The sequence below is a fragment of the Neolamprologus multifasciatus genome, chromosome 2 (assembly GCF_963576455.1).
Source record: "Neolamprologus multifasciatus chromosome 2, fNeoMul1.2, whole genome shotgun sequence".
In the NCBI taxonomy this organism is placed as follows: domain Eukaryota; kingdom Metazoa; phylum Chordata; class Actinopteri; order Cichliformes; family Cichlidae; genus Neolamprologus; species Neolamprologus multifasciatus.
This window is the reverse complement of record NC_140440.1, coordinates 4,823,193-4,847,953: the sequence shown is the minus strand read 5'-3', so window position 1 is coordinate 4,847,953 and position 24,761 is coordinate 4,823,193. Positions and strand designations below refer to the sequence as shown.

General features: G+C 41.1%; 1 long non-coding RNA gene across 2 annotated transcripts; it reads right to left on the bottom strand.

The window, feature by feature from the left end:
- Nucleotides 1-1,836: 1,836 nt before the first annotated feature.
- Nucleotides 1,837-2,540, bottom strand: LOC146523866 (uncharacterized). 2 transcript variants are annotated; one of them, XR_014869326.1, is made up of 4 exons: nt 2,471-2,540; nt 2,256-2,345; nt 2,048-2,167; nt 1,837-1,978 (listed from the first exon to the last, which is right to left on the bottom strand). It is a non-coding gene; the product is annotated as an uncharacterized LOC146523866 (long non-coding RNA). The 2 variants fall into 2 exon arrangements; XR_014869325.1 differs by having other exon boundaries at nt 2,256-2,477.
- Between the last annotated feature and the right edge of the window lie 22,221 nt (nt 2,541-24,761).

The following is a 24,761-nucleotide window of genomic DNA, read 5'->3' as shown; positions in this document are numbered from 1 at the left end:
GCAACAAGGGACAATTGGCAACCACAGTGTGATATCACCATAATAAAAATCTAAGGGATTATGTAGTGAGACTCAACATGACGCAATCAAAAAAAAATAAGATATTCATTAGCTGTGTCCCAAAACATCGGCTGCATCCTTCGGAGGACCCAGCCTTCGCAGTCTACGTGGGCTGGGTCCTTCGAAGACCAAGAAGGCCGGAATTACGAGGCTGTGAAATGAGACGGTCTAGTCTTCAGATTTGCGTCACCGCTGTGTCGGTGGAGTTTGATAAACTCGGCTGTTGGCTCCTTGCTATCTAAAATATAACAGGACACTGGCGTAAATTCTCGACCGTCTCACACTTTGACGTTTATTCAGCTGTGTGAACCCTCCCGATGGATTAATAAAGTTTTATTTAATCTAATAATCGAATAACTTTGATCTCAGCCAAACCGATTTACTCCAGAAGGCATCATAGCAGTTATTCTGTTTTAAGAAGTAATTGAGCTGTTGAGAAACTGCTTTTTCAATGATCTTACTTAAAAATGGAAGATTTGAGATCGGCCTGTAGTTGTTCATTTGTGTCTTGTCAAGATTGTCCTTTTTTAGTATAGGTTTTATTACAGCGGTTTTTGGTGATTCTGGAAACACACGTGATAATAAAGAAAAATTGACGATCTGTAACAGGTCTGACTCTAAAGTCTTTGAGACCTTTTTGAAAAAACTTGTTGGCAGGACATCTAAACAGCAAGAGGAGGAGTTCAGTTGACCTAAGATGTCCTCCAGGTCTTTGCTGTTAATCGGGTGAAACTGTTTCATGGTGTTTAAACAGTTTTTCGGTGGACACAGTACATATTCTGGATCTGCTGTTGATGTACCAATTGCTTGTCTAATCTTTTGGATTTTTTCTGTGAAGAATTTGGCGAAGTCATTGCAGGCCATGGTCGAATGAAGTTCAGCTGCCACTGACACAGGAGGGTTTGTTAGCCTGTCAACTGTAGCAAATAAGACCCGAGCATTATGACTGTTTTTGGTGATGATGTCAGAGAAGTAGGACCTCCTTGCACTCCTCAGTTGTAAATTATAATTGTGAAGTTTCTCTTTATAGATGTCATAATGAACCTGGAGGCTTGTTTTTCTCCATCTGCGCTCAGCTTTCCTACACTCTCTTTTTTCATTTTTCACCAGTGTGGAGTTTCTCCATGGAGACTTCTTCCTTCCAGAGATAACCTTCACCTTAATGGGAGCAATAGTGTCCATTACATTTAACATTTTAGCATTGAAGCTATTGACGAGCTCATTGATTGAACCTCTGGACAGGTCAGGTGTTAATGGGAAGACCTGGTTAAATATCTCACTACTGTATTCAGTTATACACCGTTTTGTGATCACTGCTGTTGATCACTGCTGTTGATCACATGTTGATCCAATGCTCAGGCCCTTGGAGATCAGTAGGTCAAGAGTGTGTCCTCTATTATGTGTGGGCTCTGTTACATGCTGAGTCAGCCCAAAGTTGCCCAGAGTGTTACTCAGGTCTTTAGTCCCTTTGTCCTGAGGGTTGTCCACATGGATGTTAAAGTCCCCAACAATAATTACACAGTCGAAATCAACACAGATCACAGACAGCAGTTCACTGAGATCATTAAAAAAGTCTGTGCAGTATTTGGGAGGCCTGTAAACATTAAGAAACACAACTTTGGATGGGGCCTTCAGCTCTAAAGCCACATATTCAAAAGACTGAAAACTTCCAGGAGATAGCTGCTTACATTGAAATGATTCATTAAATAAGACAGCAACCCCTCCTCCTCTCCTGCTCACCCTGGCCTCACTGATAAAACTGTATCAGTGAGGGAGAAAGAACTGAAAAAGAAACAGTATTCATAACAAATTATGCACATTTGTCCTCCAATTGGAGATGAATGAAACTCATGAAATATCTTCCTGGCATCATCCATGGTTTTTACTACTCTTCTGGTTCCAACAAAGAGTTCTCCATCTGCAGTAAAACAATATATATTTAGAAATGAATTTAACCACATATATGAGTTGTTACTAAATTACTGACCCTTTTGTTTGAATTTTGAGGCATATCTTCTGAGGTTTTGCCTCTGAGCCTTGTCATATCCTGAAGGGTAGGAGCCCGCAGAAATGAACGCGTAAATCTCTTCCCACTTCTTCTCCATATCTACGAATGTCAGTAAACATTTTCTTATGAGCTTCAATATGTGCAGTTAACAATGCAAATAATTAAACGTATTAAATAACGACATTACCGAAACAGCCTTAAAACACCGAAGCTGCAGACTCAAAAGTGTTGTGCAAATACCACGTGTCCAGTAACTTGACAGCAGACTTCACCGAAGCTGCAAATTCGACAGTTTTGTGCAGAAAGCAGATAGCGACTTCACTTTACTATTGACAAACAATCACAAAGGCTTAAAAAATCAAGTATCAACGTCAATAAAAAGTACTAATACTTACTACTTACCTATTTTCCTGCAAATATGACAATGGAGTAGCGTGAAATCACAGCCGGATGCGCTTAGCTTCCCTTTTTGTGTTGTGATGCTCAGGAACAACGGGTAGGACGGTTTACGGGGTAGGAGAAATTACCAGAACACCGGATCTTTGACGTGAATGACCCGAGCCGGCTCCTTATTGTGATTTGTACGTGCTTTGTCTCAAGGGGCCACCGCATATATTTATATATAAACATATATAAATAAAACCACTTTTTTTTTTTTACATTAGTAATTCCTTTTGTGTAGAATTTTATATTATTGTTAATAATAAATTAATTAAAGCAACAAAACAACCTGAAGATCCGGTTTGGAGCCGGCTCTTTTTAGTGAGCTGAGCCAAAAGAGCCGGTTCTCTAAAAAGAGCCGGAAATCCCATCACTAGTTGCGGCATAGCACACTAATTATTGATTTATTAATTTGAGGAGGTGTTTTTTATTTATTTGGTTTGTTTTATTATTAAATGATTTATTTTCCTTTCACAGTAAAATCATAAAAAAAAATACACTTCCTACCTTCCCTAAACTTTTTCTGGGGTTGGACGAGGCGAACCACTGGGGGGATGGACAGTGCCTTTCCTGTCTCTGGCCGGAGACGGGCTCATTTCTCCATTCCTAACCCTCAGCCTAAACCTAACTGTAACCTTATTGTAACCCTTGACAGTAAAACCACATTTTGGGGTCTGAAAAATGCATTCAAACTCGTGGGGACCTGGATAATGGTGTGGGGGGTATTTTCTTGACACATTTTCAGCCCATTAGTAACTGAGCATTATATAAATACCACAGCCTCCGTGAGTATTGTTACTGACCACGTTCGTCCCTTAATGACCACAGTGTACCCGTCTTCTGATGGCTGCTGCCACCAGGATAATGTGCCATCACCATGTCAATCATGTCAATTGGACCAATATCTCTGATGAATGTTTTCAGCAATTTGTTGAATCTGTGCCACAGAGAATTATGAGAATCCAATGCAGTACTAGCATGATGTACCCAACAACGTGACTGCTGAACATGTAGCATCTCCCCTAAAATCTCTATAAAAAGTACTAATATGAAAAAGGTCCAACCATCGCACAAATTACAGTACTCTGTTGTTCCATTGTAGTCATTTTGGTGGCACTGTGAATTTTTGAAATGCTTCCCCTTTAATTCACCAATATGTAGCTTGTGACAACAACAAAGCACACACATTCTGAAAAATCTCAGAGAGAAAGGTTGCATCTATTTGTTCACCTCCATAAAAAAAGAGCTTTATAAAAGCACTGCATTTCCCAAAAGCAGTTAGAGCCATTTCTGAAATAAGCATGCTGTACAATTGCTCCATCATTTGGTCCCATTTTTAACCTGTTATGCAGCAGTGGCCCATGCTTTAACAGGTATTTTTGCAATCTTACGAATATTTCCCGTCTCCTCAGAATAATGAAATATGTATCTTCCCGGGCAAAAGCGAAGATTAAATCTAATATTTTTGAAGATGAAGTCAGGAGCTGGCGAAGTCTGTGAAAATATTGGATTTGCAGAGCAGTGTGTGAAGCTAAAATTACCCACACTGAAGATCTAGTGTGAGGAGCGCATTAGCAGAGGAGCATCCAGGAGGCGTTCAGGTGCAGTACTGCTTCAATCAGTGCAAATAAGTCCGTATAGCAAATGTTGTTGCAAAATGTCATTTGGGTCAAAATTACTGCCTTGTGTTAGGAGTAAAATGCCCTCTGTGCACGATCACAAAGCTCAAACAGATGTGGCCCACACTAAAATCTCAGAACTGTCACTTTTCTCTTTTAACAACCATTCAGACTGTTACTGAACTCAAGGACAAGAAATGTTTGGGGTATGTCTGTATTTGTCTTCATTAATCATCAACATCACTGCGCTCCTGACCTGCGATGCCGTGTTTTTACCTTCAGAAATGGGTCGAGATGTGACGGGTGAAGGTTCACCGGTGTCAGGTAATGCCGTTCACAGATGAGACCGTCAGACGCCGCCCAGCCTATTTTCTGCTCCTTGCTCATCGTGATTGCCTGTGAAAGATCAATCAGCGCTTTGTGGTGCCGCTCTGCTTTATCGTCGCTGTCACATATCACATAAATAAAGTCAAATTACTGGACGCTCGGTCCCTTTTCTGACATGTCTCCTTCCCTGAGGGAGCGCCGGAAAAAGATGGTCACTTTCTGATAAAAGCTCCATTTGACCGAGATCACACCATTTTCTCCAATACAAAAGGCTGTAATTGTGCTCCGCCGAACACTGCTGTCCATTTCCAAGACAAATACTCATGTTTTCTTCATATTTCTGAGGTAATGGAGAGGCAACACAAAGCATTAGCAGCTGCTCTGTCCACAGACACGCATTAAAGCTCCAGCCTTTTCTGTTTTATTTCATTCAAACATCCACTTTGTTCAGAATCGCTCAGATATTACACACATCAGAAAGCTGTTTCAGACATTTAGTCTGTGAAAACCCTTGTGCCATTAGTTCAGTTAGCCGTGCTAAATGTGGAAGAAAAAGAACAAACTTTCAAACTGAGTGAAGCCAATGCCTGTACACCAGCGGTCCCCAACCTTTTTTGCGCCACGGACCAGTTTATGCCCGACAATATTTTCACGGACCGGCCTTTAAGGTGTCGCAGATAAATACAACAAAATAAAACTAGTACCGGTACCAAAAAAAAGAAGATTCATTCATAACACACGTGAAAAGACCCATGAAAACAGAGTTAACGATCTAAACGATAACAAAATAATGCTGAAAACCGATAAAAACCCTGAAAACCATACATTTCACACCTGAGCCTCTACTCTCGTGGCCCAGTACCAAACGACTCACGGACCGGTACCGGTTCGAGGCCCGGGGGTTGGGGACCGCTGCTGTACACTACAGAAACAGCTATCACAGCACCTTAGCCATTTAAAGTCTGTGTTGTTTTTCAATACTCTCCTCAGACTGGTATATCTTTTAATTTTAAAAAAGGATTAAATACAGACAAAACTGACTTTAGAGTAACTGAATGAAATGCCCATCTGCTACTTATGGACTCTTTTCAGAGGAGATAAATTTAACCTTAAGATTATTTTCAGTCTTTGCACCTCTAAAACCGGCTGATTTAACTGCCAAAACCTGAGAAATCCTGATTAATTTCATGTTTCAAATAAAACATAAAACTCTGAATGAAAGAGATCAATAGTGCAAGTGTAAATGAGCACTGAATCATGTTCATAGTTTGACTTTGGAAAAAAGAACTTCAGTTTAGAGGATTTTACCTATTGACATCTGGCTCAGTTCACAAATTCTGAGTTAAATATTAACTAAATACCTTAAATGTTAAATATTCTTTTTAACAAAATTCATATTATACATGGAGTACAAAGATTAAATTATACAAAAATTTAAAAAAACAAAATGTCACATATGCTGATCTCGTTCATCCAAAAAGCAGTGGGAAGAAGTTATTGACATAAACCTCAATGACAACAATAAGCATATTTCTATTTAAACAGAATTATTCATTACGTCAAATCCAAAATATTATCATACAACTCCATACTTTTACATCAGCACAACCTTCTATTTTGAATTGTTTGTTGCAAAATCTGAGTAAAAATGGGAAACCCACTAAATAAAATATATTTATACCTCTCTTTGAAATGCTTTATGTCTGGACGTTGCTTCGGTTCCACACTCTCGCTAAATGAAACCCGAGCTGTTTTTATTTTTATCTTTAAGGTGTTGAGAATTTGGCTGCTTTTCACAGGTAACTGTTTTTTTTTTTTTCCTGTTTTCATTTTTGCATGTAAGATGAAATGTTTTAAATGTCAGGTTTGCTGTACTGACTCTGAACATCAGGAAGATAGATTTTTATAACAGTGTTTTGCCAGCATTGAATGATTGTTATCTAAACTAAATGTTGACGTAGCCGCTCCGACCCGTCTGTGTGCGTCACTAATAGACTCGGTTGGCCTCTTCATCTTCATCAGCATCAGTTATTCCATCTACTTTGACTTCTCACTCTCCTCTTTAACCTACATAAGAAAATTAAAATCCTATAATTATCTTCAATTAACGGAAAGAGGGACATGCAGTGATTAAGGAAATCAAGTTCAGGGACTATTTTCATTAGCTGAGCCTCCTCCACCTCCTCACCTACATCCCCCTACCCCCACCCCCTTTCTTTAACATTCACCTTTAAGCTCACTGCACTGATTTTAATTAACTTTTTTCTTCTTTTCCATCTGAGCTACCTACAAATTTGCCTTCAGTCTGCATGCCAGTGTTGAGCGGGTAAGATGGAAACAGCATTTTTTGTATGATTGCTTTAGAAAAACATGCTGTTTTTTATTGTATTGTTTATTGTGCTTTTTAAGACTTAAATTGTACCTGGTACAGTTTGTCAGTGTTCACTATAAAAGCATTGTGGGGATAGCAGGTCATCATTTTCACAGCTGGCTGCAGCAGCACGATGCTTCACAAATGGACGAATGTCACGATCTCAGCCTCTGTTCCTGCTTTCTTACTACTTCAGGCTGGACGACAGCTATTTAGCTTTTTTAAGCAGGAAGAGAGGGTAAAACTGATTTTGTTTGCAGTGACTCACTTGCATGACGTATCTCAGCAAGTCATTGCCAGGACACTGAAATCAGCACACCTATAAATGGAATTCAATCATGTTCATGTTTTGCTGTGGGGAAAAGGGCCTGTTTTCATGAAACTGCCTCGATATGAGCTTCATTCAGATTGCCCGCTCACTCACTCACCCACTACATCGGATTTACCTCTACATAATTAGTCTATTATGCAGCAGAAATCTGTTGATACATTTCAGACAGTAGCTGGTTGCGCCACAGTTCTATAATAAAATAAAAAATCTACAACATATATGAGGCACCTCTCATATTTCTCCAATACGTTACAATGGGAATGGGTCTATAAAGGTCAGATTTACACTTGGTTTAGACTATCAAGCAGGACTGTGTCCTCTTGCCCTCATGCCTGTGATGGGCACTGGATCTCCTATAGTACTCACAGAGTTATCCACCAACTTTCATTTCATTTTCAGGAAGTGGGTGAAATTGCAGCAAAAGAAAGTGGCTTGAGTCGGCCACGTGGTAAGACATTGTATTTGTCTGTCAAAAAATGGTGCGTTGATGGTCTCACACGGGGGGACGAACACAGAGGGTTTACCTTCTGCATGTACATGGTCTTGCATGTTACCTGACTCCTTGCCTGGGGGATGGAAACTGGTTTTAGCCGCAGATCCAGGATTTCTGCTATTGAACCTTTATTTGTACAGGTAACTCAATGTTTCCTTTACAAGAGAAACCTGTTATTTACTCCGATATCACCACCAGTAAATAATACTTACAGTAAATGATGCTTGTTTTAGAAACTATTGTTTATGTATGTCATTTATTGATGGTTTACTCCAAGTATCTTGGGGTCCTATTCACAAGTGTTCTGATAGAGTAGTGGGAGATGGACAGATTGACTTGTACAGAGTTAAATTTAAATCCAGGTGTTGATGTACTGCTTGATCTGCATCCCTGTACTCGCCTATGGTTACAAGCTTTTAGGTAAAGACAAAGAGAATGATGTAACAGATAAAATGAGTTTTCTCTGAAGAATGGCTGGGCTCAGAGTGAGAAGTTAAGCTATTCAGGAGGTACTCAGAGTATAGCTGTTACTCCTCCACATCAAAAGACACCAACTGAGGTGGTTCCTAATAGGATGCCTTGTGGGCGCCTCCTGGGTGAGGTGTTCCGGACATGTCCTACTAGGTGGAGGCTCCGGAGGAGGACCAAGACACGATGGAGAGATTACTTCTCTCTCAGGCTGGGCTACGAATGCCTCATTGTTCCCCCAGATGAGCTGGAGGAGGTGGCTTCTCTGCTTAGGCTGCTTCCACACAACTCAGGACTAGGTGGCAATGTAATAATAGTGTTATTATAAATAAAGAATCACGTTATTATTATTAGTAGTAATGGTAGCAGCACACACGTTTGCACATTTAGGACATGACTGTATTAAAGGGATGCCATTCAGTACAGAATAGCTATTATACTCAGTTGTTGAATACATGAGTTGTGAAAGCCCAGACAGCTTCCTAAAAGTGTCTTTGTTTATTTTCATTCCCCTGCTGAGACACCGAAACCTGAAGATGTCCTGTAGGGAGGGTAGCGGGCAGCCTATGGTTCTTTAGGCAGTGCTGATTACCTTCTGCACAGCTTTCCTGTATGCCACTGAGTAGCCAGCATACCCAACTATGGTGCTGTACATTAGTACAGTGTCAGCAGTGGAACGGTAGAAGGACAACACCAGCTTTTCTTCTGTGCAACTCGTCCACACCATACTTAAGAAAGACCGTCTCTGATACAGCTTTTTTTAAGCACCACTGTTATGTTAACAGACCAAGAGAGATCCTCACTGATATGGACTTCAGGAGGTTGTAGTTTGTGTGGGTAAGCTGCAAAGAAATTGCCCTTTTTTAATTAATAGTTATATGAATCTAAATCCTAATGCAGTCCCCACTGATGCAGAGCGGGAGCACCCTCTGCGTCTTGTAGTCAGTGATCATTTCCTTGGTTTTGTTGGTGTTGAGTTATTAGCAGAGCATCAAGCACACAGCTTCGGCACCTCATCTGTGTACACCGACTTGTCATCTCCAGATATAAATCCAACCACAGCAATTCCAGTTCAGTTTTTAATATTATAGGATAAAGACTCTGCAATATTCAAAATAAAACCTCAACAACCAAAGAGTGACTCACAGTGACTATTTTTAGATGTTTTTTAAGTTGTGTTTTTATTTGTGCCATTTCTTGATATCAATCAAAGTCAGTGTCTCAAGATTTTTTATGATCACTGCTGTGAGTGCTGTTGGTCTGTAGTCATTTACAGACTACAGGCCAACAGCTGGTCTGTTGATGGCTGGTCTCTTTGAAGCAGAATTTATAGTTGTCTTGAGAGAAGTTGGGACGGTAGCTTGTGTCCATGTTTCAGTCCCTACACTGGCTGCTGTTGGGACCAGCCCAATGACCTCGCTATGTCCATCGGTATGTTATGGGATCGTAATGTTGATGCAACAGGTTAATCCGGTATTCTGCAACTGGTTTTTGTGTGTTTTAAAGTCTGATTGCATATTTATAATAACGGCACACACACAAAGCGTGCACATGCTGCTAATGGCTTGTACTTATATAGTGCTTTTCAAGACCCTCAAAGCGCTTTACAATTCCACTATTCATTCGCACACTGGTGTAGCCGCTGCCCTGGGGCAGACTGACAGACACCTCACCTAGGCGGTAGGTGAAGTTTCTTGCCCAAGGACATAACAACCAAGACAGACAGAGTTGGGGATCGAACCGGCAAACTTCTGGTTACAAGATGAGCTTCCCAACCCCCTGAACCACGGTCGCCCCAATGTATGTATATGTTCTCTATAAGTGAGGTCTGGAACGATATCACAGAGCACACAGTGTGGTCAGAGTGGTCAGACGAGACTTTCAGAAAGTGATGTGAGAATAACAGATTTCCTGGAAGCTTTAAAAGAATATCTTAAATAAGTCACATTTTACATTTTTTATGAACTCTGGATTTTTTTCAACACACTTCTTAATATAGAAGACAGATCAGAGCACTCTGCACCTTACTGATATGTCTCAGCAAAGGTGTAAAACAACCATTGGCTCACTATTCTCTCATTAAAGAACAACCAAAAAATACTATGCACCCCCACAGTTACTCAAACCAGTGACTTCCAGCTGTTGGGCCAATTTCCTGTTCTAACTGAGCACACAGTGAACTGTTTGCAACACAGTTTCATGTAAACGGACTGGAAATAATGTAAACGTCCATCTATTCATTTTTTGCAACCATAGTACATCGAGCTCTAAGCTCGGCGATAACGTCGCTCTTTCAACCATTTTTGTTGGGATATCAAACAACCATATCTGAAGACCCCTGCGACGGGCTGGCGACCCACGCTGTACCCCACTTGTCACCATTGGAGGCTCCACGTCACGGGTGATCTGAAGCCTAACACTTTCATAACAAGCGGTTATAAAAAATAGATGGACGACAATGAATTTCCAATACTGCCAATATTTCACAAGCGAGTTACTTAACAGAATAACATTATTTAAGCTAAACTCTCAAACGTGGTCTCAGTATGTGTTTTTATACTATTTTATTAAAATCTTGCTGTTTGGGCAGAAGAAGAGATGGCTGAGACGTCTCTGGAGCATTTATGCGCACCAAGCACTCTCAGTGGGCAAATCACATTAGCGCCAAAGGCTCCGATGCCTCTGTCTTTATTTTCTGAGAGCAGACAGGCTGCAGTGCATGATGGTAGAGCTTCTGTTACCTTTGGTGTGTCTTTAGAGGATTTGTGGTGCACTAAATTTTGGATAAAGTTTACAGACAATCTAAGATGTTAAACACTGCTGGAAAATGCCTGAATATTGCTCTATAGTCTTCAGGAAACGAGTGTGCAATTCAAACACGGCCCCTGCTATTCTCTGAAGGTCCACCAGATGTCCTTGGACTTTTAACCAGCCTTAATCACCTAATTCCCTACACCTGTCACCTCACCTGTTCCCTGTCAGCTTCCCAGTCTTCTTACTCCTTGTGAGGGTGCGAGTGTTGCGTAGGCTGCTGCGGTCCAAACAGCTATCAGGACCCTTGTCTTTGTTAGAGTTCTGATTGTGTGCCTGCTGGACTTGATTGCTTGGACAGTAACTCTGATGACAAAGTCACTGCATGGATTCTCTTTGAAAACGAGCTTTTGATTATTGTTTTTAAGAGATCTGTTGATTTAAAGTTGTAGACAACCTAGTAAACATTAGTTTACAGTTAAATTTCTTTGTGTGAATGACTAAGAAGTGGCCTAAATCATCAGTGTAACAGGAGTCACTTATTTTTTCTGGTTGTTTTATAATAAAAATATTGGATCAGAAAATGCCGGATTGTGTCAGTTGAAGCCAGATTGCTGTAACAAAACTGGAAACGCAAACAGCTTTTGAAGCTTTGTTGAAATAGGCTTTTTGTTAAGAGCTGTTAATGTGACCAGAAGATCTCAGTGCCGAGTATCACTTATATGCTGTTCTGTTTTGTGTCTTTGTGGGTTTAGTTTACTGAAACAATGAAAGCAGCCGGTGTTTGGGTTTGGCTGAAAACTTTCTCTCGCTATTAAAGATAATTTGCAGACAGTTTGTGGCTCCAGACTTCTTTTGTTCAGCGCACCGAGCTTGCTGTGTCAAAGGCACTGGATTTAGGATTTTAATTTCAGAGAAAGGAAAGCAAGCAGCTTTTTTTTTTTCTTCCTGCAGAGAAAGTAACAACAGCATCGTTGTGGCTTTTTTTCACTTGAGCACAGCAAAAACTAAAAGAGGAAGGAGCTGCTGTCAATATCTGACTGATAGTACAGCGTGAGCAAGCTGTGAGCAGTTATTTGTCTGTCAGCCAAGAAATTCACAGAGTGCCAAATACATCCACATACAAAAGATTAATCTGGAAGACAAGCTCACCATGGAATAATACAAGAGTGAAAAACAACAGCTGGTAAATAATTATGCATCTGTCTGAATAAACGTTAACTTCCTTACATTCAGGGCATTTTAACAATGGACATTTTCACCTCCATCAAGCTCTAGTATCCTTAGAGGATATCTGGAGAAACTATTCCAGTTTTCATGGAAGCAAAACAAAAGTCGTCCTTTTTAAATATTAAACTATTTGAAAAACTACACAAATAGAATCTAGTCGATTGTTTGAACAGGGAGCTGCCAGGCTAGAGAATAAGAGGAGGACCACAGAGAATATTTATGGATGTAGTGAAGGAGGACATGTAAATGCAGAGAGGCAGATGATCCACGGTGTAACCCGAAAGAAAGGAACTGAAAGAAGTAGTTTTGCTTGAGCAGTGGTTGGAAATCCTGATGTTTTCTGATTGAATCTCTGCTCAGGCACTAAACGTTCTTATCTCATATGAACACAGGGGAGAGATGTAGCTCTTCGAACCACCTCTGACATTAACGTGGGCATAAAATCTGTGCACCAGGAGCTTCATGGCACGAGCGTTCCTGTAGGTCCTGTAATGTACAAAGCAGGGGTGGGGGAACTCCAGGCCTCGAGGGCCGGTGTCCTTAGGTTTTAGATGTGTCAGCTGATTTAAATGGCTAAACTACCTCCTCAACATCTTGAAGTTCTCCAGAGGCCTGATAATGAACTAATCATTTGATTCAGGTGCATTGACCCAGGGTGAGATCTAAAACCTGCAGGACACCGATAGCTTGAAGCTTGGAGTTCCAAACCCCTGGTATAAAGTATTACAGTAGTTCAGTGCAGTTGAAGGCTCTGCTTCTTCTTCTCGACAATTAGAACCAGAAATAAACCTCCAGCCTTACAGACCTATGAGGTCTGTAAGAGATCACCTGATCATTCAGGAGTTTGCATGTGGAAATGTTGAATTCAATTCTGGATATAACCAAGAGCCAGTGAAGAGAAACTAATATAGAGAATACTTCTAGTCTCTGTCGGTTCTCTTTCTGCAGAATTTTGGATCGACTGAAGGTTTTTCATGGAGTTTTTAAAGTAATAGAGAGTTACAATAGTCGGGCCTAAAAGCAACAAATGCATGAATTCGTTTTTCGGCATCACTCTGAGACAGGATGTTCTTCGATTACTTCAATACTACACAAATGAAAGAAGGCATCCATTATGTCTGTTTAATGTGTGCGTTGAGGGACATATCCTGGAGATATCAGAAAGCACTATGGCTGTGATTACCTTCTGCCTGAATGAGAAGATGTGTCTTGATTTCGTCTAAGCTTCTGGTGCAAATGTCTAGGAAACTAAGCGAGGCGACTGATTTGCTCCCAGTTTTTCTGCAGTGTGACACCAAACCCAAACTTCACAACAGCCAGAGTAATGAAGAGCTTTGAATTTTGTAGTTCCTAAAACTTGTGTCTACACCATGTTCAGCTGAAGCAGATAGAAGCTGCTAGCCTAGCTTCATTAAAAGTTTATCAATTGGGAGCACAGGTAGCACAGCCTTCTGGGACGAAACCTGGAGGACACAGCTCAAAGAAACTGCAGCTCTGATTCAGGCTTGCGTGTGTGTGTTTGGGAGTTCTTGTGCAGGGGTTGGAACGCCCAGGGCAACGCCTGCAGGGTTAAAGTGAAAGGAAGACACCAACAGTTTTTACTGATCACACATGCACAAACAAGATACACACTACAACCTCACACTGTTTTATCTTCTGTGTCAAGTACACATTCAGCATCAGACTGCCACACACCCAGCTGGACACACTGTAAATACACACTCTTGCTAGCACAGTGCTCCTACAGCTCGAGTTTGTTGCTTCACTGGGATCCAAACTAAAAAGTGACGCGTGTTTGTTTGGTAGTTATGATTCTAGATGATATTTCATTTTGCACACACTTACATGAGCCATTTCACACGGCACAAACAACTGATGTAATCACAGGATTTGCTGGAAACCCACGTTGACTGCATGTGATTTCACAGTGATTTCTCCTGTTGCAAGTAGTTTTTTTTTTTTCGTCAATCATTTATTTCTATTTAATTTCTAAATATGACTCTAAATTTTTTGTTTGACAGTTTTATTTGTTGTCTTTCGATTAATTTGCTTCATGCAAACACTTCTGTGTTGTGGTTTGTATGAGCTTGGACTGCAGGTCTGTGTGCAGACATCGTGCAGCTCTGACAGTTTGACTTCAGTATTTAATCTGTTTAATCCTCTCTCGCTCGCTCTCTCGCTCTCTGCGTTGCGTCTTATCTTCCTGCTTCATGATGTTTGTTTGGAGATCTCCCCTTTTGCTGTGTTTCTGATGACAGTGAACACATGTGAGCGCCATGTGGACTCCACTCCAACAAAATCCTCTTTGCCGCTGCTATCAGGAAGGTAAATCTGATCCAGTCATCTTCCATTTCTAAAGGGGGGTGTTTGATTTGTATTCATGCAGGTTTGTTTTCCATCTAACTGATGGAAAAAAAATGAAAATCTCTGGTAAAATGGCCAAAGCTGATAAATCCAGATAATCTCTTCGGTCCACAGATCTTCAGCAGCAGTGTGCCTGCACACTGTAAAAAATACAGTTTTAAAAACATGTTTATCCTTTAGAGATGTTTTTTTTTTTTTACGATTAGGGTTTGAACGTCCGCTTTGATGTTAGGTTCACTTTTAGATTTGAATTGCTGTGAGTGAACAGGAAGCCAACCAAAATCTTATTTTAAGCTTATGACAAAAGAAAGTGTCAATGTTTTTTCACATCATTTTTCTATGTTTTAATAGAATTACTCATTTTTATTTAAATTGAAGAGCAAAAGCACATGTTGAAATAAAGATAATGCAAGTATAAAAGCCTCTGGGTCTTGCTCCCGTATACTTGGAAGGACTACTTACTTATACATTCATTGAACATTACTATTCAACTTTAGTTCTGTCTTTGTGTTTGTTAGCATGCCTTTTGGCTGTTGTAGTCTCTGGGCTGCACCATATAGTGTTGATATATCAGAATTTTCATCATGGGGGGGGGGGGGGGGGGGGGGGTGAAGCCTGGCTCCTGATTTCCCATTTTCTGTTTTCATATTTGAAGGTGTCGAGTTCTAAATGTCATTCATTCATGTCCTGCGTGGCTCTATTTGTTTTATTGCTGTAATCTCTGCCCCTGCAGATTTAAAGCTTATCCGAACATTCAAGTAATGCACATGATTTGAGAATGTGTTTTTATTAGCAAGTTATTTATTTAACAGCTATGTCAGCTGTGGCTCGGTGTCCTGTGTGCAACTTCACTTTGTTTTGATTTAGTTTCATTTGCACTTGTTTTTTACTTTTTTATTTTCACTTACTTTACCTTCGGCTCTCTTCCACAGCGTGTCTTTTATCCTGTCTTCCTTCTTTCTCCCCAACCGGTCGCGACAGATGGCCACCCCTCCCTGAGCCTGGTGCTGGTTAGGGTTTCTTCCCCACTGTCGCCAAAGTGCATCCTCATAGGGGGTCGTATGATTGTTGGGTTTTTCTCTATGTATTATTGTAGGGTCTACCTTACAATATAAAGGCAATTGTTGTTGTGATTTGACGCTGTATAATTAAAGTGAACTGAATGTTTACCGTCGGTGACGAGTGGGTCCCGTGCTGCTCGTCTCACTGTGTCCATAAACTGATGCATCTCCACACAGACACAAAAAGAGACACCAGCAGTGTCGAGCTGTGATTGTCAGCGAGGTGTGCTATTCTGTCATGGGTACATACCATCTAAACTTAGTATCGGGGCATATAATTTCTGGTGTGCTGGTTAAGAAGAATTTGTTCTGGAACATACTTAAAAATGGTTCTTTTATGTGAAAGAACATCTTCTCCCATCTAGATGATCATTTGTTTCCCCTGTGAATTTCTGTCATTTCATTGTGGAACCGCACGATCACACAAGACCTAAACCTGTTTCTGTCAGAGGTTTTCATAATGAACTCATTGTTGCAGCTGTGTCATAAACGCTGCAGGACACTGCTCCTCCCCTCTCTATCACTCTTCATGCATTCATATTCCATGGCTGCACGCTGTTAACTTTCTCTCATAGTTTTTGCTTTTCCTCTAGGTTCTGTTTCTCCCTGCTTCAGCTCTCTCTGCCTGGAGCAGCATATTTCTGATCTGCCCCTTGAACCTTCTAGGTTTTTGTGTGCTGTTACTCACTTCCTTTCTCTGCTCCACTCACCCCAGCCAGGCGAGGCAGACCATTCCCATCATGAGCCTGTTCCAGCTGGAGGTTTATTTCTCTTCAAAAGGGAGTTTCTCCTCTGTTATCAACAGTTGGCCATTATTTAAGCTGAGGTACTCACCTTCTCTAATGTGGACCAGAAGCCTGTTTAGTGCTGATTATGTTTTATCCAAGTGCTAAATGAGTGGATTTAACTGGAAAATGATATTTCTCAAATATCCTATCTGTAAGGGGGTTGGGCGGGGTGGATGTTTACCTGGCCCTATGTGCACCAGCAGAAGATTCTGGGTGGATGTTAAGAGGCTAAAAGCAAAAACAGCACAGGATGTAGAATGCTGTAACCTCCTGCTAACAGAACAAATTCAGGTCTCTTTGCAACTGAGCGAGGTTTTTCCGACGATGCTGTCCAACACGATGTTCGAGTATCTCTCACAAGTAAATAAGCTCTGAGATCTGGTGATTGTAAACAGCAATGAGGCTTTTTGGGATATATTTGGAGGAAAAACTACTGCACTTATTATACTTTAGACTCATTCATTAGGTGAATAACAGGATGATTTGCCTTTTTTTCCCCAGTGTATTTACAGTGAACACGCTGACTCTCAGCTGCTTCTTATATAAATGCAAATATGCTCTTGCGGTTCTGATCACACAGCATCAGTGCTTTCCTTTTGTCACATCTTTTGTGGTGTTGTGCAAAGCTAACATGCAACAGGGCATAATTACAGATTCGAGTATGTTAATAAAGGAGCGAGCGCTGATTTAGCTAAGAGGCTCACTGTGTACCGTTTAAAGCCGAGTTTCCCTCGTTTGAATATTCATCACAGTCACACTCAGCTAAAGATGAAACGGCCTCATTGTTCATCAGCAGTGGCGGCGTGCCGGCTCGTTCATGTTATGCACATATTAATGATGAGGACAATTCTCTACGAGTGATTCCTAATCTGTTGACAAGAAGTCTCTGCAGGCCCTTCAGTCAGTTTGATGCAGATGATGATGGTGATAATGTTTTATCTATAAATCCCCCTGAGAGGGGAGCTGGAAGTCCTTTACTCAAATTTTAGACTCGTGAAAATTACAAAAAAAAAAAAAAAAAAGATCTGATCAAACAAGACTTTTTACTATTACGAGTACAAAGCAACATGTTTCCACACTTTTTTTCTGATAGATGGAGAATTATAACGTGCACATCTCAGGGAATTACCGTCATTCACCGGCATCATTTATTCATTAAGGCATGAAAAGAGACGGGTTGCAAATTTGTTTGCAGATGTGCTGCAACTGCTGGCAGGCTAATTGCATTTTGCTTTTTTTACTGACCTGTGATCTATTTACATTTATTAAATGCATCAATCTTTTGTTTTCTTTTAGAGGGAAAGGTCACGTGTTAATCTCATCATGCAATCTCTTTTATTAAACCAAGACAAAAATGAAGCTTTGGGGTAACACCGTGTCCTCTGCTAATGCATGGAGCAATTATTTCTGACATAATATATATATTTTCCATTTGAGAATAGAATTTGTAGTGATGTGTTCAAGGTCGAGAGCAGCTCATTGTTGGCTGGATTTCTTATTTCTTTTGCAGAGACAGAAAATATCCATTTTTACTGCATTCTTTCTGTTTCACCTCCATCATTAACTGAGTAAAACTATATTCAAATACACTTTTTATGCTATTGTCAAATGAAAATACCCAAACTTGAAACGCAGACTGTGTTTGTACCTGATATATCAAACCGATGGTTTTAAATACATATTCATATTTTACTCTCACAGTCCAGGCGCAGTATGTTTTTAGCACTTTGGATGAATGTGTTTTGACTTCTCTGTATGTGAAGCAGAAAGCAGCTCAGTGGTGTCAGAACTGAGGCTGCGGTGTGCAAACTGTGATCCAGATTCGACCGTTTCCACAACTATTTTTATCGCTCGCTAATTAGCGAGACTTTAATTTCTGCTCCGTCCTCCAGACGGACCACAGGGGGTTTAACACTCCACAACCTGACGCGCCCCACTCCTCCCCTTGCCTCCACCTCCATCATCGTGTCGGTGGTGATGACTAACATCGAGCAGTAAGTTTAATAGCAGTTGCAGGTGAAAACTTAATAAACACATGTTGTAGCAATTAGAAAGTTGTGAAATGCAATAGATCAGGATTTGTGGGTACAATGGCAACTAAATATGAATCTCTGTATTTGTGAGGATGATCAGTGAGAGCATGTACGCCCCAGCGGAGTTATATTCTCTGGTGTGTTTGGTCATTTGGTCATTCACTGGAAAAAAATTAAAAAGAAATCTTGATTTTTTTATTTATTTAAATGATTTAATTATGCAGGATTGTGTTCTATTTTGTTCAATGCAGTCTCTACTATTTTTTTTACTATTTTTAAGAATAACTTTTAACCGTTGTTACATTTCATTTGGTATCAAATGTGAGAAATAAAACATGGTGGTGAATAAGTCACATCCATGTGTGATTATTTCTTCAAATTTCCATGCTGGTCCTTCATTCATGCTTCCTTATACATCTAAATTCTGCAGTCATTAGAGGCAAATGTCCTCTTCACCTTCACATGCCTGTGGTGAGGTGCATCTAACCTACCAATATCTATACCAGGAATCTGGGAGCTCTTTTTTACATTGATATTATTTACAGAATAGAAAAGTCTATAAACCAAAATGTGTGAGCGATAAGAAGAGCACAGAATGAACAGAATGAACCGCAAAGTGGGACGAAGGTGCAGCTTTTTCAGTTAGTATCTTAATTTCCCCAACTGTGGACTTTTTGTGTCTCTAATTGTCCTCATTTTCTTTTATAAAATGTCCCAACTTCTATAAAATCTGTCGTTTCCAAAATCTCCCTTGGGTATAGAAAATAATGTACTTTTCAAAAAAGTGTTTGTATGTTAAAATCTCTTTCTACAGTGTCTTCTGTTTCTTAAAAAATGGAAGTGTGTCAAAGTGGCACACAGACACAAACAGCAGAGCTGAAGCATCCTAGTTTTTTTATTTATTTATTTATTTATTTTTTTTGAGTTAGATGAGTCGGAGGTTTTAGCAGAATTCCTCACAGAGAATTCATCCAATAACTGTTGGAGGGGGAAAGACAAGAAATTAGTTTTCTGCTCTCTACTGATATGAAACAATATGAACTGTACTGTTTGCTGTGTGTGTGTGTGTGTCACCCAGGGCTCTTCATCTCTCGTGCTCCTCACAAAAGATTTCAAAGCACCAGAAGAGAGAAAAGTTTCGGTGCATCTTTGAACTTTAGCTGCCAGTCGGCACACACTTTACCTCCCGTCTCATCTGCAGTCGAGAAACTGTTGCAGGTTCACGTCTGTAATAAGTTCACACGAGAAAACTGTAAAATCAGATTTTCCTGTTTGCTGTGGTCTCACAGCAACACTGGCTCTGAGGATGGTCAGATTGTGTTCACAGGTGCAACACCTGCCTACAGCTGCTGGGGCCTGCGCCCCAACCTCACCCTGCAGCCTGCAGCTAGATGTGCGTGGCCTTCTGGCTGCTTACAGAGATATTCAGGTAAACATAAATATCAGGTGTTACGTGAGGGTCTGAGACACGATATGCATCACACATCTATAAATCTAGGCAATACATTTTTACATGTACTGTAGTTTTAGTGCTTGTTATAGCCTGAGGCGCCTGCTGTGGTTGTGCCCTGTGGCGTTGCCCTCCACCCACTCTCAGGTACCACCCGTGTTCCTGTGGAGCCAGAGAGCAGCTGACTCCACTCAGCAGTCCGCCCTCTGAGTATTTCAGCTGAGGGAGAGGAGCTGGAGCAGAGTGCCTTTGTCTGGAGAGTGTGTGGGCTGTTTGTTTGACTCCCCCCCCCCCCTTTTTCCTTTTTGTTTTGGTAGTAGCTTCCATGTTTTCTTGTACTGTTTTTTTTTTTTTTAAATAGTGGTTTAGCAGTCTCTTTCACTTCCCAGCCCCCTTTTCTCATGAAAGTATTTAGCAACAGTTAAACACACACTGGGATTGTTGCTGTCACGTTCCCACATCCTCCTGACCTTCTGTGGAGCGTTCAACCCAGCTGAGCCTCCTGTTTGATGGAGATGCACCAACTTCCCAAGAAAACAAGTTGTTTAAATTAACTTTGTGTCGGGGCTAGCGGCTTCGACTCAAGCGCAGGCAGCGGGTTGCGTTCAGTCTTTTCATTTTATTATACATCAGGTGCTATTTACAAAAGTGACAGATTGGGGAAGGGCTTCCACGGGTAGAAGAGGAAAGGGAAGGATGTTCCAAACTGACACTCTGCTCTCGCTCTCAGCTCACTCACGCTCAATTCACCAAATTGCGAGGAAACAGGAAGGGGCCGGGGATCTGGAGACAGGAAGGAAAGCAATCACTAACGATGCGTGACACAATTCACTAATCTACAAGCTGGGATTCTCACTAACATGGTGATTCAATATTCCAGCGACGAGAGGCTCTGAGCTGCTGCCTTCAGTAGGGTCCGAGAGTGGTGATAAGCTACAGGTGATTGATTAGTGGCAGGTGCGCAGGGCTGGCCGGGGAGACTCAGGGACCATGACACTTTGCATCAGGATGTTTCAGCCTTGAGTACACGAAGGTCAAAACATCTACAATGAGTGATCTGAAAAGAAGTTAAACCTGATGAAAACAGCAAGTTTTCTTTTTTGGAAGCTCCCACACATCCACAAATACGAACTTCCACCCAGGGAAGCCAGAAGATTTCTGGGACTCTTGAACAATGTTGACATTGATCTGCTGTTGGAGCAGCTGATCCATCCTAAGAAGCTTTAGTGATGATTTGCTTCTGATCAAATTAAAGTGCTGTAGATGCTTCATCTATTCATCCATGCTCAAATGGAAACTACTGCAGTAGTAAACACACAAAATAACCTGGATCACAGCAACATTTATGAGACATGATTTCTTTTTTGTTGTGTTGCTTAAAACGCCACAAAAAAATGATTTAATGAGGCTCATGTGCTTTTACATAAGTGTCACATCACCACCGACTGTGGTATGAGATGTCTTAAACCCATCCTGTGTAGAGCTTTTGAGACTGATGATACTGAATGAATAGTGTTTTCTCATTTGTATATTGTATGTATTGTCTACAAAGACGGTCGTCACTCCATCATATTTGTGAGAAACATTTGAGCTCGTTGTCCCGGATGTTTGGGACAAGACGTTTTTACCTGCCAGCTCTCATCGTCTCACTGGCGCTCCGAGCAGCAGCAGGAGCACATTAGCGTGTCGGCTTTCGCCTGTTATGCAAAAACAGAGGGGAAAAAAGGCCCTCTAATAACGTCGGCTGGCGGAGGAGAGGAGAGACAATAACAGAGAACACATTCAGACAGATTGCCAACATGAGGAGCAAAGTGACTGCGGAGTCTGAGGGGAGTAATATTACAGCCATTTGGCTAATAGCCACTGCGCTCGTTACAGAGGCTTCACACAGACAGAACAAACAGTCTGAGGGAGAGGAGAGCTGCTGAGACGACGGCAAGAAATCAGAGAATTTTAGCCAGGTGAGAGTGCCGTCAGTCAGCAGGTGTGAAATGAAAACTGCACCCTCCAGGAACTCTCGCAGAAAAACTCCCTCACCTGCTGCATAATAGGCAGGCATTTATTCGATATTTTACCAGAGGTCACTTTTTAAACAAGCAATGTCTGACGCACACATACACACAAAACCAAAGTGTGAACATGAAGATGCTTGAAACAAACTGGGTGTGTCACCTGAAATAGGTATCGCCCCGAAATCTGTTCTGCCAGACTCCCTCAAAACTGCAAAACAGCACAAAATGCCCATTAATGGAAATAATGAGCAGTGTAATGTGGGCTGTGGGGTGTAGTGAGTGCACAGGTGCAGAGCAGTTAAAGAGGGGTAACACACTCAAATCAGTCATCCATGTATTTACAATAAAAAACAAAACAGTCATTTAAAGTAAGTTTAAATAAAAAAAAAAATACATAAGAACCAACTTAAAAAATAATAAATCAAATATGACCCAGTTGTGACCTAAGTGAGAATTCGGTACAATCAGCAGCTCTAAAAACAACATCCTGAAATTCCTCCTCTAAAGGAAGAGGTCCCGTCCCTCCTGGCAGCAGCTGCCTGCCTGCCACTGCACACTGTAGGGCCCTGGTGCATCTACCCCGTCGGCTCGTCAAATCCTGCAGGTGCTTCAGCAACAAGTGGACCCACTTTTTCATGGTTCTGTGCCTCCAGCTCCTGCTGCAGTGTCATAGTGTGTCCTTGTAAAAACGCACTGACCCTTCCATGGCCTCCCTGCCATGGCTGCTACTTAAAATCCGTCATTGTCCTTTTTCTATGCTTTGTGGCTCTGCTGTGTGGTTCTCTCTCTATAGTGCTCTCTTTTAAAGACTTAGACTGCTGATATATATAAGTTTAGGAGCACGTATACATATTTAACATCTTTTTTCATACCTCATGTGTTCACATGCCACTGCTGCATTAAATTTGGTTCTCCTTTAACAGGTTATAGAAAATGGATTAATCCATGATCGTGGCTTTGATAGAGCTTTCTTCCTGTTAAAAGGAAGATTTTCCTTCCTACAGTCACTTGCTGCTCATCCAGGATCATCTGTTTTTTGGAGTTTTGTCTTTACAAAGTGCCTGAAAACTGACTCTTCTGAAGTGCTGCTATATAAATAAAATTGGATCAAACCCTGAAATATTTTTGTTTGAATTTAATGCATTTTTTTAAAAGAAAAATTAAACGCTGCATCATATTTTATTGTATGTATTTGTATGCAGCATGAGCAGCTTGGATAGTCGCTGCCTTCATATGATGGTTCCATCTCTTTAGTGCCAACTTTGGGGTAAAATATTTGCAGGTGCATACAGATTGTTATGAATCTCACCCCACACGTCCCCAGAAATATTTGGGATTCATTAACGAGAAAAAAATCAGACATGATTTGGATGTTTTAAGTCTATTCTAGGAAGTCTAAGCATACTGAGAAATCTTGAACTTCTAAATATGTCAGGGATTTAAAAAAAAAAAAAACAGCTAAATACTTGTCTTGTCATTAGGTTGTTGCAGTTGTGGGACTTTGATGCTCTAGTGAGTATTTGTGGCAGCAGGGTGGTATATTTGAGAGTGAGTCAAAATAAAGTCTACTGTGTGTTTATGTTCATGTTCATGAAAGAATGCATCGCCCAGTCCATTCACAGAGGAATAAAACGTCAGGCTCCAGACACACACAGTCCTTGCTGGTAGGACACGTTCACTGCCACGTGAAAGATGTAGATTATTGCTGAAACCAATAACTAAGGAGCTGAAAATGAGAAATCTGACAAGTCCAAAGGAAAAACATGAAATCAGATCCAGTTCAGGCTGCATGTTTTAAAAGATGAACTGGGGTATTCCCACCACAGATAAAGAAACTTTCCAAAGATTTTTCATCACAGCAGAGAAGAAACTTCCAGTCACAGGAAATCGGCTCGTCGGGTGGATGTGAGAGAAGAATGACTAATTATGAGCAGAATGAATAAGGCCATGCGGCTCTATAACTCAGCCTCCAATCTGATATTTAGAGGGAGTCATATTGAACTGGTGACGTTTTTGATTGGTAAGCACAATATTTACTGAGTAATATTTACTGAGTAGTGCCTCAGCAGCCAGCTCTGCTTATTAGAGCAGATTTCCAGGCTTGGCGGGCGGCGGCGGCGGCTTGGCAGCCGAGGCGCTCAGATGTGGATGTGAAGGTAAATTTTGCTGCCGCCCTCGGCTGTCACGGGGAATACGGATAATTCACTACAGGAGAAAATGGCACAGATTGCAGATTCTCCTGAGTATACAGGGTGTGTGTGCGTGTGTGTGTGTGTTTATGTGTGTATTCTCATCGTGCTGCAATTCTGAAGAAATGCTGGCACTCAAACAGAAATCAATGCTCCGTACATGTAACTTGTTTGTGGTTTTGTTTTCTTCTTTGTCGTCTTTTTGTTTCTCGCTCGATGTTCTTTACCAAACTCCACCGCACCGATGTCTTGCTCTAAACCGCAGCGGCTGGCTTCACCTCCCAAGGAAAGAAGAAAGCACAGAGATTAGATGGGCCCAAACAGTTTGGGTTGTAAATCTCTTCCCTTCAGACCAGTAGCATTTCTCTTTTTCTACTTTTCTGTTTACTGAAATTCTCTGGAGACGTTTTGTGCCAGAGAATCGTCAGGAATTACAAAATCAACACTTTCTAACAAAATAAAGGATGGATCGTTTTTCCTGTCACCAAACGCTCGGTTCATCTTTGGGTGTCTCTTGATGTTTGACTGATATGTTTGTTCATTAGGGACTTGGCTGTCTGTCATTTTGCAATACAGCAAAATGAAGCTGTCACCTCTTCCAGTGCCACACACACTAAGTGCATAATAGTAGCACGACAGGAGCGCACAGGATCACAGCTGCAGATTTCAGAGGGAGATTTTAGTCACTGCCAGGTGTTGCCTCATCATTGCGTTTTCAAGCTTCGTCGGTATCAGTGTGTCATAAGTGGGGAATTTCGGTATGTG